This window comes from Nyctereutes procyonoides, unplaced genomic scaffold (assembly GCF_905146905.1).
Source record: "Nyctereutes procyonoides isolate TBG_1078 unplaced genomic scaffold, NYPRO_anot_genome, whole genome shotgun sequence".
In the NCBI taxonomy this organism is placed as follows: domain Eukaryota; kingdom Metazoa; phylum Chordata; class Mammalia; order Carnivora; family Canidae; genus Nyctereutes; species Nyctereutes procyonoides.
Window position 1 is genome coordinate 77,592,882 of NW_026575140.1, and position 18,811 is coordinate 77,611,692.

Consider the following 18,811-nt stretch of genomic DNA (forward strand, 5'->3'; position numbering starts at 1 on the left):
TATTCTCTTTGGCTGTGACACTCTTCCCCAGATATATATACAAGCTTGTAGTCTTACATTGGGGAATCTTGGCTCAAATGGCACCCTTTTTTAAAATTGCAAGTATACACACAGCCCTCTCCTGATAGCCCCTAAAGTCCTAAACCTTATTACCCTGATTTCATTTCCTCTTTTCCATAGGGTCTACTACCAGTGATATAATGTATTGATTTATGTGTTTTACTATCTGTTTGTTTCTGCTAGACTATAGGCTCTGCAAAGGCAGAGTTTGTGTTGGTCTTGGTCATGTCTGTTCCTAAGGCATCTAGAATAGTGCTTGACATATAGTCAGTCAATGAGTGTTAAAATTGCATTGAACTGAATTGAATGAAATAGGCTCTAGGAAAATAACCTAAATTGATGACATTGTGCCTATCTGAAATAAGTATTCAACTTAAAATAACTCGATAGAGGATTATTGTCTCTTATCTAGACATTATCTATTACCTATCTATTGTCTATTATCTATCTAATTATATCATAAAGCAAGAGGAGAGGACACTGGGATACATGGTCCATCTGTGGAGAAAGAGTATGGAACCAAAAAAAATGACAATATGGGGAAAATGCAGACATTTCATCTTTCTTTGGCTTTTAAAGATTTAGGCAATATACATCCAGATGACTCAAGAAGAAGTTTGGAAAAGACCACAATAATGTGTTCTACAAAGTCATGAAGAAGCTGAAAGTTCAACTTGAAAAAAAGACAACAACAATACAATTCTGGGTTTCTCTTTCCAGTATTTATCGTAGTTCCATACAGACCCTCTGACCCATCAATATCTGCCTGTGGTTTGTGCTACTGACAGTTATCTAAGTCCCATTTTATTAATGCAGTCTCAGAAAACAGCAACGGTCCACAGAATATTTATTTTTACCAGTCTCGGCAATCTTAAGGTAGCACAGTGGTCTCAACATGTAGTCCCTGGACCTTCAGCATTAGCACCACCTGGGAACGTGTTAGAATTGTAAATTGTGGAAATCCATCCCACCCTAGCTCTACTTAATTAGAAACTTTGAGGGGAGTATCCAGCTATCTGTGATTTAATAAGTCCTCTAGGAGGTTGGAGGTGACTGGGTGGCTCAGTTGGTTAAGCATCCAATTCTTGGTTTCAGCTCAGGTCATGATCTCAGGAGCGTGAGATGAGCCCTGGGCTGGGCTCCACACTCAGCATGGAATCTGCTTGAGATTCTTTCCCCTACTCTCTCCTTTACCCTCTGCTCCTCCTCCTGCTCACATGCTTGCTCTCTTGCGCTCTCAAATAAATAAATAAATAAATAAATAAATAAATAAATAAAATGTTTAAAAAATAAAAAAAATAAGTCCTCCAGGTGATGATAATACCTACTCAAGTTTGACAACCACTGAGAAAACAAAATGAGAGAAATAATCAGAACTGTTCCTTTACAAGTTTACAATGTCTTTCCTAGTAAGAGAACATTAAGAGAATACAGATCTCCTTCATTGATAAATGCAATAAATTACTAGGTCATCCAGCACCCAACAATGAGTCAGTGGACTGTTCTCTTGTACTAACCTTTATGAAATACTCTTTCTGGGCATTCTGCCTCAAATTAATGAGAAAGTAGTAGGCCGCTTACATATTCCAGAAACCTGATTTAATGATTTCACAATGCTCTGAGCCACTGGATTCCTGGCTCTTCCTGTTAAGATTTATGAAACTAAATTGCAGCAAACCACTTCTCAACATATCTCCAAGTTGACAATTCTATTTCAACAATAAAGATGATCCAAATGGAATGTGAATTTAATGGAAAAAACAGATATTGGGGGCTGTAGGAATTTATCCAAAAATGACATACGCATTAAAAATACTGACCCACAAGTAGGTCACCAAGAGTCCCTTAGTTTTGATTATTCACACAAGGGCCATCAGTTTGTAAGTTATTTATTTAAGGATTAAACTCCACCTGGTCTGTGAAGTTTAACACAAATATTGTGTAAGGCCCAATTTCCTGGAACTCTCCCACTCCCATTGGTCTTTCAAAAGTAGACAGAAATCCCATTTTACAGAGAATGTAACAAGCTCAGTGACCTATCTAAGGGCACACTGTTATGGACAAAGTCTAGACCGAGTCTCAGATTTCCTGTATTTTCTTATTACTGTCAATTCAAGTTAAGAACTATATACAAAAAAAAAAACTATATATGAAGTACCTCCTCTGTGCCAGGACATGGATTAGGAGATGGGGATATAAAAATTTCTGAAACAGACCCTGCCTTTGAAGAGCTGAATGCAAAAAACCCTGTCTTCCTGATCATATAATACCCACCTTTGTAAGTTCTAGAAAAGTCAACAAAATAAATGGTAAAGATGGTTGATTTCAGCACAAAAAAATCTGTAGAAGCAGCAAGTTTTTCATCACGAGGTGTCCCAAGGTCCTTGCACTGATCATGCAACATTCAGTTGAGGTGCCATAAGACATCTCAGTGATGAAGAGCTTAAAAGTGCCCTGTCATGTCTTGTTAATACTTCATATCCAGAACAAAATGCGGATATATCACATGAAAAAAAATGATAAGCTTGCAGAAAGGCAGTGAAAACCAGAGCTTGTGGTCAGAGAACACTAAAAGCTATCTGTGAACAAATCACATTCTGCAATTAAAAAATATCACGATGTTGAGATGTTCCAGACAGACATGTTAGAATGGATATGCACTCTTTCTATTATTCTCTTCATTATCTGAGTGTGAGGTTAATTATGGAGATCTATATTTTTCAAAACACTAGTACCTCTGCTTTGATAAATATATGTTCATATTAAGTCAATAAACTTAAATGATTTGGAGACCAAAGCTTAGACCTCCACTTTGCCACTTACTGTGTTTGCAACTAAAGGTAAGATTTGGAAAAAAAATAAATTAATTAAAAAAATAAAGGCAAAAAAAAAATAAAGGCAAGATTTGGGAATGGGAGAAAAAAGAAGATTTGAGGATGGAGGGAGGCAGGAAAAAGAAGAGAACCTCAGACAGGATTTTTTGAGAAAGTTAAAGCTTGTTATAAAGTATAAGAAGTGTTATAAACATGAGGCTATATTTATCCATTCAGTTGACATTTTATTTAAGCACCTATGATAAATTCTGAGTGGCAGTAGGTCCTGGGGATGCCCAAGTGAATGTAACAAAGTGTTGGTGTTTTTTTATTCTATTATTAGAATATCTAGGGATCACCCTCAGAATAGTAACCTCAAATGACCTGATCAATGAAAGTTGGACATAAGGGAGCTTTTTAAATGAGTTTGCTTGATTAGAAAAATAAAAAGACTAAGGGATAAGCTTTAATAACTTTTTTAAAAGTTTACAATGTCATTTTAAGATGAACTTAGGTCAGCCAATATGAAAGCAAGAAAAGAAGAGTTAGCCTCAAGTTATAGCAGGAAAGAAACATGGTTTGGGGAAAATATTAGGAAGAAAGAACTTGTTTTAAAACAAGTAGGGCTGGTAATGGAATTCCTCTGCCTATCTGTTAAAGGTATTTTGAAAATTATTAGCTAATTCTCTCTCAATGGGTTTAAAGATATGACTACACGTGAGGTGCTGGCACAGCCATTTTTTTTTTTAAAGTCCTACTTCTAGAATTCTGTGAATGGTAACTAGGTGGATTAAAAGTCTGTTTTTTTCTTTATTCCTTATTTGGCTGATATGTCTTGTTCCATATTTGGAAACTCATAGACATTGCTATGAAATGTATCATAGACCATGACTCACTATGAAAAGGACAAGTGTGTAAATTGCCTTACCAGTGAAAAATCCTCCGCCTGTCCTCCCCTTTTTTTCTGGGACAAAAATTCAGTATTTTTCTCTCTGATTCATATCCTGGGGAAATCAAATCACAAGATGGCTATGTTCAATAAAAAATATCTCCAACCCACTACATTTTGAGAATGTAAGCTCTTTTTAATCCAGATGTTCATGATCCTTCCAAGAAAGCCTTTTCTTCAGAAGAATTTGGGGCCATTTCAGATAGCTAAAAGAGTCAGAATGTCATTCACATACAAAAGTTATGTAAGTTCCATTATTCTGTAACAGGTCTACAGAGTGTCTCTGCCAATGGCAGCCTACAGGTGTTGGGTATCCTAAGCACTTTTCTAAAGTAATAGTTGGCATTTATTGAATTCTTACTGGGTATGAGGTCTCATTCTAACTTTTCCATGCATTATTTTATCAAATCCATTTAATTCAAATGACTCCATGAGATAAATTCTGTAATAGACCCCAATTCACAGATGAGGAAAATGAGCCTTAAGGAGATTAACCAATTTGCTCGAGATGATGGAGCAGGTTAAGACACAATGATGAGATTTAAACCCAGAGCTATTGGATACCAGAACTTAAACTGTTGACTATTCTTCTCATGTAGTCCTTAAAAAAATATAATATCTCCATTATGTAGAAGAAAATAGAATCTCAGGGGCACCTGGGTGGCTCAGTTGGTTAAGCATCCAACTCTTGGTTTTGGCTCTAGTCATGATCACAAGGTTGTGAGATCAAGTCCTGCATCAGGCTCTGCTTAGCACAGTCTGCTTGAGGTTCCTCCCCTCTCCTCTTCTGCTCCTCCCCTAGCTCACATGCTCTTTTTTTCCTCTCTCTCTAAAATAAGTAAATAAAATCTTTAAGAAAAAAGAAAGAAAGAAAGAAAATGGAATCTGAGAGAAGATGAAGAACACACAGATTATTCATGTTTCCTTCACCTGAGATTTGAACTCGTCATTTGGACTCCAACATTTACATTCTAGACATACAGACCTTAAACCCAAAAGATGAGTAGATAGCTTCACTCACATTCAGTCTATGTAAAGTATTCTTGAATGAATTCAAATAAATAAATGACAACTCTATACAGTGCACTGCATGTGAGATTTTGAAGACAATATGAAAGATTTCAATATAGTGTCCCTACCTCCAATAAACTTTAAATTCTAGTTGGCAGAAAAAATACATAGATGAATGGAATGAGGTCAGCTGCAAAGCACTGTGTCACCGTAGGTAAAATCACATCCTATGAATTGAATAAATCCAAAGAGATGCAGGGGAAATCAGTGATAAGAGAAGAAAGTTGATGTAAAAAAGCTTCTGAGAGGAGGAATAAAATTAAACATACATTGAATGGAGTTGATCCTATTGTCTAGTATCTTCTTGACTATTTTGTGGGTAGGAAAAAAGGATGCTTTGGAGAGCTTATGGAAAGAAAACACAATCTTAGCACTTTTTAGAAACAGTCTTTTAAAGATACGGCTCACAATCACAGAGCAATGGAAAAGCTGAAGAAGACGAAAGGATTTTTCTGTGATTACAGCTAAAACTACTGGCTATTACTCTGTCTCTTGGCGAGTAGGTTTCCATCGGGTCCCATCAAATACAAACTATAATAGTTATAAAATCACACCCAGTCTCATTCTCTACAAAGAAAAGAAAAAGGGCAGAGGGGAGGGAAGAGCAGCCTCAACCTCAACATTTTCAAGGGATTTTTCCATAAGATCTATCCAATCTAATGGAAAAGAAGAAAAACTTTTTCTGAATTAATCTTGGAAATGGAGCTTTACTGGATGGATGAACAAGAAGACTGATTGCTTACTTTAGCCCCCCTTCCTGCAAACCTCTAATTTAATAGAGAATGAGATACTTAGAGGCACCATAGGGATTGAAACTTCTCTAAGAACTTTCCAAATCATACTGTGGAGGAACAAGAGTTACTCAAGACACTAATGAGTATCGCTAAGTAAAACAATCCTATAGCCAAATAACTCTGGGGAAGTGGAGTTCAATTTTTTTGTAGCCTTCAATATGTTAATGTGCATTTTGTATCCCCAATGGGGACACAGTCAGAATTTCTCAACTCGTTTGACATAAGACTACCTTGTTATTTGGTGGAACTTGTGTTAACCTCTCATAGACCTAATGTCTCAAGGAAGGAGTCATGTTCTCCTTCCTCAAGTAAGTTTTAGAAAGGCAGCCATCACAAGAGTTGGGTCCAGGTAGATCGAACCATGAGTGCAGAGAGAAGACTATCAATTGGCCATGTCTTTGACCCCATACGTGGGGTCAAGTGATGGGCCTCCACTCCCAGCTTCTGTGTACTCATGATTGAATGATATGAGTGACAAATCTCTAAAGACTTACTCCATGCTTCTCAGGACCACCCTCACAGAAACATAGTAAAACATTTGAGTCATTCTCTCCTATAAGGATCAGCTCAGAGTTAGCATTGCTGGTAAGCATGGGCTGCAAAGCTTGAGTTTCTTTCCACACATTACCAAGAGCTCTGGAAAACTGAAGGAGCACATGAGATAAAGATTTATTTTCTGACTTGCCTCAACATACTGAGTCAACGAAATTTTAGTAGTTCATCCATAATCTTTGAGACACACTCAAAGACTTCAGACCCCTTTAGTGGGTTATTCTGCGTCTGTTGGATGTAGTTACCAACCTTTCCCCACACCTGACCACAGATAAGAGGGACTCACACAGAATACAATGGGAATTACATTTCTTCAGGTCCTTGTATGAGTGCAGCTCTTTAAAATGCCATCATTATTTACGACCACTTAAGAAGAGGAAATCAGGACATTGAACGGGAAGTTTTACCTCATAGGGTTTTTTTTTTTTTAAGGTTTTATTTATTCATTTGAAAGGAACACAGAGAGAGGCAGAGATAGAATGAGTGTTGAGGAGAGAGGGAAAGGGAGAAGCAGCATCTCCCCACCAAGCAGAGAGCCAATGTGGGGCTTGGTCCCAGGACCCTGAGACCATGACCTGAGCCGAAGGCAGACAATTAAGTGACTGAGCCTCCCAGGTGCCCCACCTCATAGGGTTCTATAGCTAGAAGGAAATCCTTAGGCAAACCTGTGTACAAAAGTGCAGTTCACTTAGTAGAGAGAACACCTGATAGTCACAATATCCAAATGACTTAATTCCTAGCATGTCACATGTCCAGCTGAGTCAGACCATGTACCCTGAAGCAGTGTTTCTCTCTCCTATCTTCAGAATCAGCAATGTATAAGCAGCCATCATCAACTCATTAACATGCATTTTGCAATAGCATTAACCAAAATTTTGAGCCAGTAAGTAAAATTAACACAACTCTTAACATGAATATTGCATCTTTTCATGTAGCTATATTTATACATTTTTCATCTCTTCCAAATACTCCTGTCAATTAAGAGCTGTTTTAAAGATAATCCAATTTAAAGAATAACTTAGATTTATAAAGCACCTTCCAGAACCACATACTTTCATTTACGTGTCTGATTTTATCCTTAGTATAACTCTGAATGTCTTCTTTCTTTGATAACCTAGGGATTGAGAAATTATCACCAAGCTAATACCTAGCAAAGTGAGACTGAAATTCATATTCTCTGATTTCAGATTTAGCACTAACTCCCCATGAAGTGAATCAATATCCACATTTTTTGAAAGGATTTCCTTTGTATGTCATGGTGATCTCAATCTTTCCATACTCCTAGTGCACTTGTGTTGTAAAATTAGTTCTTTATTCGAAAGTTATTTTCTAATTATTTCATGTATCCCTGTCTCCTTTATGCCATTCAAACACAAGCATGTGATTATGTTTTACTTTCAGCATCTCTGAGCCTCTCATAGACTGTTTCTATGGCAAAGAGCTCTCCTCCTACCCCTAGACCCTACACAACCAAGCTCAATCAGGACCCAGTACAGGCCAGGGGTGGACCCTTTCTACCTCTTGGAACTTTCTCTGGCCTTCCCAGCTGTTTTCCTTGGTGAGGGCGGAGACTATCCTGTGTGTTCTGGGCTCCTGTAGCACCAGCACTGATGCCTGTGGAGGATTCATCCCACACATTGCACTGCAACTGTCTGTTTACCATATTTATCATGTTTCCCACTTGACCATCATCTTGAGAACAGGGATCCTGGGCTACTTCTCTTTCAATCCTCAGAACCTAGTACACAGTAGGCTGTCAATAATAAATAAATAAATAATCAAATAAATAAAGTAACACAAAACCATGAAGGCTGTTAGCGTCTTTGAGAAGTTTTCAATCTCCCCAGGAGGAGAAAAACCTGTAAACAGACCATGACGAGCTGTATTTCCTGGTGCAGATGGGCTCCAGGTGCTCTGGAAGAAATTGTGCTGCTCAAGCAGGCAGCCCTCAGATACAGTGAAGCTGAGCAGAGCCTTCAACAATAGTAGAAGGTCACCAGCCAATGTATGTGGAGTGAGAGGGGGAGGGCAGGAGTGGGTGGCAAATGGGCATGGCAGGCCTCAGCAAAGCTCTATTTTGTTGGCTATATAGCAACCTCTTATCTGGGTGAGCTGTTCCTCTCTCCAGCCAACCTCCTGATCCTACAAACAGCCAATAATCATGGTATCTTGTATTCCTCTTCCAGGAAACTTTCCAGAGGTCCTACAAATTTCTCCAGCCTCATGGAGGAAGCAGATGAGAGAAAATAAAACTGCCCCAGAGAGAGAAGCTGAAGACAAGGTTGGAGGAAGTATGTCATGGAAACACTTGAGTCCTTAATCTGGGGAATTTCTGGAGCCTGGTGTATCTCTGCCCTTCCAGAATGTGGTTTTGTACCTCAACTAAATCAAGATGGGTTTCTGTCACTGGCAAACATAGAATCCTGATCAACATCAATACCTTAAAAAAAAAAAATCTCCCACAACAAGCACAGAGACGGGCACAAAGTAGCTCCTTTATATTTTATTCCTTGGATGGACCCTTTCCATCATCCAGTGCCATCCCTTTATTAAGATGGAGACACAGGCTTAGGCACCTTTCGAAAACCACCCTCACTACTCAAAATGGACTCTACACTAGAACCGGAACTCTCTTCCCAGAACAGTGTTCTGTTTACCACAGACTACTTCATTGCCATGTGCTGGCTACTTAGTCTTAAGATAAGAGGTGACCTTGGGATCCATCTGTGGTAAAAATAAATAAATAAAAATGGACAAAGAATTCATGATATGAATGTGAGGTGATGACATTACTGTCTTTTCATTCGTTCAACAAATCATCCCTGACATGCACCTGCCTCTGTAGTAGGTTGGTATTTTGAAACAAAGAAGGCATGCTCCTTGACCTCAAGTAGCTTACCAAGAAGAGCGAGAAACAGTACAGCTTACCAGAGTTAGCCACCTGCGGCAATATATACTTACTACTTTTGCAATTGCTGCTAAACCTGTTTTGAACCAGTTATGAGCCAAACAAAAATGTCACCTCATAATTTCATAGCCGCATTTAAATTCATTTTTAATCAAAAATGGTATCATTCAGCAGGACCAATTAGATATGGCATTTGGTTTTCTGAAGATGCAAAACACCCTACAAGGACAATGATTTTCTCCTACCAAATATATTCAAAAGCATATGCTGTAAGTTCTGAGGTCTCCTGTAAAAGAGGAGGCTCAAAGATGTTGTGCCTGAGGGTAGGCAGCATCACTAACCCGAAGGAAACTATATTTGGGATGGGTAAACTTTTACGTGTTGTTAAAATAATGAGTTCTAGAATTTATATTAAATTTCCAGACAGGCACATATGTGCCCAGAGGCAGGTGCCAGGATCACCTTAAGTCACCTTGAGTCCCTTCCAGCTCTGTGATTCTGAAATTGCTCATACTGGATTTCTCCAAGTCTGTGATGGGCTGAAGAGCTATTCCTGTCCTAGTTCTTTTCCTTATATAGGTCAAATCCCATTCCAACGAGTACCATAACAATAACCACCTCATGGCCTGGTTATTTTAGACAACCTGATAAAATGAGAATCAAGTATGACCTCCAAGCCAGAGTTGGCTGTTACAGAATTTGACCTGAATATTATTTTTAATTTTTTTTTATTTATTTATTTACGATAGTCATACAGAGAGAGAGAGAGAGGCAGAGACACAGGCAGAGGGAGAAGCAGGCTCCATGCACCGGGAGCCTGACGTGGGATTCGATCCCGGGATTCCAGGATCACGCTCTGGGCCAAAGGCAGGCGCCAAACCGCTGCGCCACCCAGGGATCCCGACCTGAATATTATTTAAGCAAGGAGGAAGCCAGTGGATTAAGTTTTTATCTTCATGGCACTGGGCCACTGCAGAACAGTCAGACGGAAGGTACAGAAAAATCGTCAGTGAGCCCAAGCCACAGCACTCGGTTTCCTGATAGACACTGAAAAAATCAGAATGTCTAGGGACTCAATTCTATGACTCTATTTGAGAACAGTGTCTATCTTCTGCCTGTCAACTCCAGCCAAAGAATGTCAAGGCAACCTGTACATCTTAATTCGGGTCTATAAATAAGCCCTCTTGTTATATTGAGACCCCCCGAACCTGAAGTTTCTTTCTCCATTCTTTCCCCATGGGGCTAAATCCATGCTTCCTTTTGCCTGTGTTCGTCTTTCTTGGAACAAAGTGCTTTCTAGTTTCTGCTCTCTGAAATGTTCCTCTACAAGAATGTAAACTCCCTGAGGGTAGAGATTTGCTTGTTTGGTTCCCAGGTGTATTTAATATTTGGATCTTCTCCCTAGAATGTAAACTCCACAAAACCATGAAATCTCACAACCAAAACAGTGCCTGGCATATAGGAAGTGCCTGATAATTATTTGTTAAATGAATGAATGAATAAACATAAATAATCATTGTTTAGGACCCAATGCCAAAGCCACTCCTCCTCTCTCAAAACAATTAGGGGTCTTTCCTCTGACCCTCTGGTACTGTTTGCATTTCTTTACTGCAACATTTGTTGTTTTTTAAAAAAACTATTTTTTTTAAAGATTCTATTTATTCATGACAGACACAGAGAGAGAGAGAGAGAGGCAGAGACACAGGCAGAGGGAGAAGCAGGCTCCCTGCAGGGAGCCCAACGTGGTACTGGATCCTGGGTCTCCAGGATCAGGCCCTGGGCTGAAGGTGGCGCTAAACTGCTGAGCCACCGGGGCTGTCCATCTACCAATTTTCTATACTACATCTGTTTTCCCAGCTAACCTGGGGAATATTTCATGGCAGGAACTAAGTTTTATAACTCCACATACTCTGTGCCTGACAGTAAGAGTTCAATAAATGCTCATGGCTTGAACGATTGAAGGAATGAATAAAAATATTTCTCTTATAACAATGAACATTGAAGAATTATGATTTAACATCATACCTTAAATTCTGCCTGGACTCCAGAGCTTTCCAAGTTGAAGAAGTCGTGAGTCACTGGGCTTGGAGGGGAGGGGTGTTTGTTTGTGGAGGACTTGTTTCCCGACCTCGATGAATCACATGTATAATCACCCCAACTGCATCCTGTCTGGGGAAGTAACCAAAACCCCTATTTCTGGCCCCAATGACTTTTTGGTTTTATGAGTAAATGCCACTGGCATGCCATTAAATAAATGCCCTCAGAAGGCCCTCAGCCAGTGCTATAACCTACGATCATCAGGTTATAGAGGAGCAGTCTCGTGAAGAGAGCATGAGACAAAGGTATAAATTTCTCCATCCTGCCTGGCCCATTGCTCTACCTGCTAACTGGTGACCTGGCCTCCAAGACCTTTCCAAACATCTGTTACATCTTTTTCCAAATCACAGGTATGATCATGCAACTGTCCTGTAACATGTAATGATTCTCATCATCCACATGGTAAAGACCAAACTTCTTAACCTACATGTCCAGGCCCTCTCAAATCTGACTCTGACCTTCTTCTACTTCTCTGTTCGGTGTAACCAGATGCTTCGAATAGAGTAAATGGCTTTCTGATCACATACAAGTCCTACACTTTACTCTATGACTTTGTTTTCTCTACTTGCTCCCAGAAGGCCCACTACTTCCATTTCCAAACGTCTAAAATCCATATATTCTTACGTCTCACAAAATGCCACTTCTTCCACAATATCTTCAGTGACTGTCTAATAAGGAAAAAGAACTTCTCCTTTGAGCGTGCCCAGATTTTATCTGTACTTCCGTTCTGTTGCTTATTTCTAATTTTCTAATTTGTATTATAGACACAAATGTACATGTTCATTTGTTTAATAATCATTCATTAAAATATTTGAATGTTAGTCAATGTGATACCCCTCCATCTCCTACCCACACCTGCCAGAGGGGACAACTCCAAATAAGGGTCAGTTGAGTGGAAAAACTGAAAAAGTCCATTTGTTTAGAGCCTTATCTTTGGCTTGAAATCTTCATGGAAGGTTTGACATAGGAGTGTCTTATTCTCATCTCTCTTGGTGTATCCCTTACTTCCGTTCCAAGAAAGCCTAAGATTAAGAAAATCTGTAGGTCTCCGCAAACATGTTTTGTATCTATGGATCTCAAAGGCAAGGTCTTCATTCCAGGTTTCCTTCATCCTAGTATCCAGTACCTCAGGGCCTCCCCCTTGCTAGTCGACGAAATGAACTCAGGGGGGTAAAGTATAATTTTGATAATAAACTGAGTAAAACTGGCACATAATTAAGAGCACTTCAAAAAGCAAACTTAAAAAAAAAAAGATAGCATATTCCTAAAACAAAGACGTTTCTGTTCCTGGTTGTTGCAGAATATCCATGCCATTGTGCCAATTTCGGGGCGGATACATTCCTTCAGTATGGATAAGTGAGAGTTAGCTTTGTTTGACTACAAAGCTTTTTTTTTCCCCTCCTTTCTGTGATTAGTATTGCTCTCGTTATATGAAGAAGGATGTAGAAGCAGAACAAGTATAAAATCACCCAGGCCAAAGTCAGATAGAGAGGGAACGGAATGTCAAGAGTATCCCTTCCTTTACTATTCTTTGGCATTGACCGCATCTGAGTGGATGAAAGGGATAGGCAACCATGACACAGCTTGAGAGCCAACTCCCCCACTGCTTCTCTAACGGTGGCCCTCAGGGCAGCGTCCTTCTCTTTTCAGAGGTCAAGGTCCTACTGAACATTTGCAATTTCTTCATCAGTGACAGGAGGATAATAATATCCACTACAAAATAACATGGTCAGACTTTCCAAACTGTAAAGTGCCACTTAAATATTCACTGGTATTGTAAATTCAAAGAAAAGTTTTTTTCTTTTTTCATTACCCTACAACAGGGGTTGGCAAACTTTTTTCTGTAAAGGGCCAAATAATAAATATTTGAGGCTCTGTTGTGGCTACTCGACTGCCTTTGCAGTAGGCAAGCAGCCACTGGTGATACGGAAATGGAGAGCTGGGCTTTGTTCCGATAAAACTTTATTCACAGAAACAGGTAGCAGACTGGATTCGGCCCATGGGCCCTATTTGCAAATCCCTAGCCTACGTCTTTGGACAGAACGAACACCAGAGGCAGACAGGGGTGCATATCTAAAATCTTTCCTGCTGTGAAGAACGATATTATCAGTTTTTATAAGCAATTGTCCTGAGACTTTCAGACATCTCTTTTGGAAACAAGAGTTTCCATTTTGTATATTCATCTTCATCATCATCGACATCATTTTGTACCTAAGCTAGAAGTATGACTAGATCCCTCATTTACTACATCTACCACTTGACCACACTCTCTTCTGGGAAAGACAGCTCTGATTATTGTTAAAGAAAATATCCATCATACTTGTGGTGAAAGGTCACTACATTTTTTAACAAATTGGTCCTTTGAGCAAGATGAATTTTAATGGATTGGTTTATTAACCTAAAGGTTGAACCAGGCTGAGAGTAACTGAATGATTTGTTCATAATTAGTATTATTTATAATTATTTTACTTGGGAAAAAATATCACCTTAAATGTCAGGATGTTTTTTTTTTAATTGCTTCAGATGAGATTCAAAATAATTGACTTTGCAAATGTATTTTTAAAAACTCATTTAAAAATATCTGTAGCTGCCGAGAGTCTGTCTGGAAGAGGCAGATATTGGTATTCATTACTGGGAACAGGGCAGAAATTGATCCACGATTTTTTTTAACCACATGAATTGTGTATTGTGGTCACTCCTGGACTCTAGAATAGCTGAAGTGCTGATACAGTGCCGTGTTCACTCCTCTTCCCCGTTAACTGTGCTGAGTGAGTATGCTGCGTGAATGTCAGCCTATGTGTTTTGCTCAAATATACGTTTGCATATATTTTGTATTAAAAGGGGGAGTAGGCACCTGCTTGAAGGAAGGAACGTATAGACGCGTTTGGTGGCTTTAGAAAAATACAGTCTGTGTACATACTATGCAGATGTACACATGATTTAGAGAGGACACAAACGTTCTGAAGGTGAGTAGGTAAAGGACTTAAACTTAGCATCTCTATAAATATTAATTTACTAGTCAGTTGGTGGAGAAGAAAAGAAATAGGAGAATATGTTAACATCTGGCAAAAAAACAGCTTCTAAAAGAAGTGAGGTTGTGAAATACGGGGAGATCCCTAGTAAGGAACAACAATGGTGATGTCTTATAATGATGCAACACTGTAGAGATACAAGCTTTTGGGGTGTTCAGGTATAATCTCATGTGCGCCTCACATCTATAGCTGGAGGTGGTAAGAAAGGGGAGAAGCAACTGCATCTGGCAGAGGGAAAAGAGAAGGCTCGAAGAAGTCAAGGGATTTGCCCATGGTCCACACTACCTTCCCCAAACACCACAGTGCTTTTGGAACCCAAGGAAAGGGTGACTGTGTCCACAGGTATCAAAGCCAACGTCGGCCTTCGTAGGTCGACGGAAAGAGCCTGACCCAGAGTGTAGACCCCAGTTTCCCATCTGAGACATTGTAATGAATAAGTAACAAGTAGGCTGGAAAGAACATTCCAGGTGGATGGAATATGGTGCTGGGATTATAAACACAGCATCTTATTTGCTTCTTCCACCTTTAGCCTGATCATGTGCCTGAGACACATTGTGACATGTACTTGAGCAGCACAGTGCGGAGGACACAGACAAATCACTCTTCCAGATAGCCCAGCAGACCCCATCCATCATTATCTGCACATCTGAGAAGTAGAGACGTGTAGCCGAGGCCGGGAAAGAGAACATTTGAAGGTGGCTAAGAGGGAAAGAACGCAAAGTTTCCCACTTATCTGCCAAGGAGGTTACTCTAAAAAGTGATGTGGCAATTAGAGGTCACATATTTAAATTTTCCCACCGATAGGATACACACATTCCTCCAAAAAGGCTCAGTAGGAAAATACCCCACTGCGAGGCGTAAGGGTCTATTAACTGATTAATTATTATTAATGCCATCTTTTATTTAGCTAGCAATTATAATCTATTAGGAGCATTTATTCACATTATCTTACTTATTCAAACCTCAGAAAAATCCTATAAGGCTCATCAGGAATATATTATTATCTCCCTTTTATAGACAAAGAAAAAGGGGATCCCGACGTCTCCTTGCCGAAGCTAATCTCGCTAAGTGGCAGAGGAGCACTCCTGGCTCCTGGTCCATTACCCAGAGCGACTGGAGGGGAGACTGGAGGGGACAAGGGGATCGTCTGAGACTTGAGTTGAGAGCAGAGAGAACCTGAAAAGGCCATCGGACCAGAATTCCTTCCAGTTTAGGAAGCCCAGAGTCCGGAGTGGGTGTGGCCACACGACACACAAGCCCAAGGCTAGATGGACTCCCAGGCAGAGACCTTCTCACTTTGAATTTTCTTGTGTCGCTGAGCACTGGCTCTCCGACTCGGCCTCTCGTGTCCTGTGAAGTTCCTGGGCCCGACTTCAAACTAGTTTAAGTCTCTGAGTCAGTTTGCAAACCCTCCCTCTCTGGCTCCGGCTCTGGGGTCACTTTTGCATCACATCCTACATGCATCTTTGTCCCTTTGCACTCCTTTGGGGGCTCCTCCCTCTGCCCTCCCTCAGGCTCTCTGCACTGCCTCCCCCCTCCCTAATCCCCCCTGCCCACCCCTGTCTATCACCCCAGCCTCCCACCATCAGGGCCTCCGTGCCCCTGGCCCCCCTCCCCACACCGTGAGCCCCTGCACCGGCATCTCCCGGGCACCTACCTGGGCTCTGCAGCCACAGGCATCTCCTTGGTTCTGTCCTTCTGAGGCCGCCTGCCTCCATCCAGGGCCTGGGAGCCATGAAAGTCTTCAAGCTCTTTGTTGCTTTTCCTCCTTCGTGTATAACGCTAGGTAATTAAGCACAGACAAGAAAAGATGGCATCAGCTGTGCTCCTCGGCCGCAGCCTCCAGAAGTGTTATCTCAGACCCCAACATTGCAACAAAGAAATCTCACAGTTGGGTCAAGCGCGAAAATCAGAGGACAGGAGGAGAAAACTTCAACTGCCAAAATCCCACTGCCCTCCGGGGGCTCCCCCTTGTGGGAGATGTGGGACATGGCAAGGCCGGGCCCAGCCGCCGGTGCCTCCGCAGGAGGAGGGCCCGAGAGCAGAGTGCGCGCACCCCAGGGGTGTGGAGTCCGCCTGCAGCCACCTAGGAGGGCCTCTGCGGGCGGTGCAGGGTTGAGACCCCCTGTAATCAAACAGGGGAACCTGCTGGGGAGACAGAGCTCTCCGTGCCTGGAGGCCTCTGAGTCCAGGCGAGTGTGGCATGAGTCACGGGCTTGCACAGCGTACCCTCTGTATGGGAAGTGGTGACTGGCAACCGGTTGCCTCCTCTTCGCGTCCAAGGCCCTCAGTGGCACAAATGCATCATAAAGTCGGACATTCACTCGGGGCTGTTCTGCAGAGACAGGCGTGGTCTCCGCCGTCTGAGCAAAGAGTGAAGGTCCAGTCTCCTGGACTCTCGCCAGTGTGGGCACAGGGCCTTTTGGTGCCCTGGCAATTTTCTGCTCCCCACCTTGATGGGAACAGATTGTACGTCCAAAAAGTATCTTTCTCCAGAGAGATAGATACAGTCTCATTCATTCTCCCCTACCCTGGCAGGCAGGTAGGAAGTCAAATACATTAATTACTCTTTCTGCAAACAGCATTAGAGGCTCATGCAACCAAGTAAGGTGTGTCCAAGGCACTAGAAAAACCTTCAGGGGAGCTCAGGGCTTAGCTGTCCTGCCTTCCTCCTGCCCGGTGTGTCTAGACTATATGCTCTGTCTCTGGAGAGAAGGGGAAATGATGCTCGCTGACCTTCCACAGTGCAGGGCAATGAGCGGCACCATTAAGGAGTATTGATTGACTCCTCAGCTGTGAGGACAGTGTGCTGGGTATGACACAGATTGAGAGTCCCAGACAGAGCCTGCAGGAGAGAATTTGTCATCATGTTGAATGTGGGGGAAACAACCAATGGCCTGTTGGGATGCTCCTTATTTTCCAGAACTGGGGACTGGTAGTGGGGACTGAATAAAGAAACTCTGGAGAGTGACAACAGGGCTCTGGCCAGAGTTCGCCACATGTGTTGTGACCCATTATCTCATTCCGCCTTCATACCAGTTCGGAGACCTTGGTTGTGAAGGTAGGTTAACTCCATTTTATGGACAACGAAACTGAGGTCACGGTGGTTAATGGACCGTGAAATAAGTGGCAGAGATAGGGATCAAACCTAAATCTATTTAAGCCTAGAGCTCTTCTCACCATATCACATTGCCTCAGCGACTCTTCTAGCTGTCCTGGCAAGGGAACTCTGGCTGGGGGGTCAACATAAAGCATCTCATATTAGTTTCAGCAAACCAAATCTCAAGCTGGTTCCCACTGATCCCTATTAAATACCTCCCTGATGTTGATGGCACTCTGTGCTGAGTCACATGGGAAAAATGAGCTTGGAACAAAATCATAAAACTCCATGTATTAAAAACCTTCCTCACAGTCTCTTTCTCCATAAGCAATGCAGACACGACAGGCTTAAGACAAAACAAACACCCAAGACAAAAGGAGCTATGTGCCACCAAAAGGATGATGATGATGATAAGTTGATTCATGATATAGTTACCGACCGTAGACTTGAGATATATTTCTCAGACCTCTGTTGGGTTCTGGGCTCAATATGAAAAAAAAGCAACCAGCCCTGAATATACTTATACTTCATTATAGGGGCACCTAGGTGGCTCAGCAGTTGAGCGTCTGCCTTTGGCTTGGGTCGTGATCCCAGGGTCCAGGGACAGAGGCCCACATCAGACTCCCCACAAGGAGTCTGCTTCTCCCTCTGCCTATGTCTCTGCCTCTCTGTCTCTCATGAATAAGCAAAGAGAATCTTTAAAAAAAAAACTGTTATAAACTCAGTTCAAGTATAAAACAGCAATAAGAATTTGGAGAATTCAAGGAAATCTGCAAAAACAAGCAAACAAAAATCCCTTTCATGCAAACAGATCTAAAACTGAGGACTTCTGGTGATAGGAATGTTGTGAGGGATGGAATAGAATAAAAGCCCAGACATTCTGCCCAAGGAGAACGTATCAGGGGGTCGAGCATGTGAAGGCACTGAAGAACAAACAGGATGATGGATGTGGTGAAAGAGAGTCTTGCTTCTCTCTGGGCTGGCCAGAGCATCTCATCCTGACCCCATGCTAGACAAAATTGGAGTACCCTGAAATGAGAGCAACCAAAGTATAGAAGAGACTGGAAATCATGTCATGAGGATTTCAGAACACCAGAAATGTTCAGGCAGATGAAGACAAAACTCCATCTCAAAAATAATGGCTGTCCTCAACTCCCCAAAGGGCACTCAGATAGAAAAGGGATGGGATTTTGCTCTGCCAAGCATCAGGGAATAGTTTAGAACCAATGGGGGGAAGCTTCAAAGAGGATGTTGTTTTACTCACTAGAAGAAAAACATTCTGCTAGCTCAAGCCCAAAGTGGAAAGACCACCTCCTGTCTGGAGAAGGCTAGGAGGACTCTGTCTCTGAAATTTCTTTGGTCTAGTTCTGACTGTGTGTCTATGGACAACCGAAGGCCCAAAAGGAGGAGCTGGACAAAAGAAACACATGAAACC

General features: G+C 41.5%; 1 long non-coding RNA gene across 1 annotated transcript in view; it reads right to left on the reverse strand.

Annotated features, from left to right (window-relative positions):
• LOC129497232 (uncharacterized) overlaps positions 1-16,060 on the reverse strand; it is a 43,527-nt gene extending 27,467 nt beyond the window's left edge. The window contains exon 1 of the long non-coding RNA XR_008661906.1: positions 15,934-16,060. This is a non-coding gene — a long non-coding RNA (uncharacterized LOC129497232). The remainder of the gene's footprint in view (positions 1-15,933) is intronic.
• Positions 16,061-18,811: the final 2,751 nt, after the last annotated feature.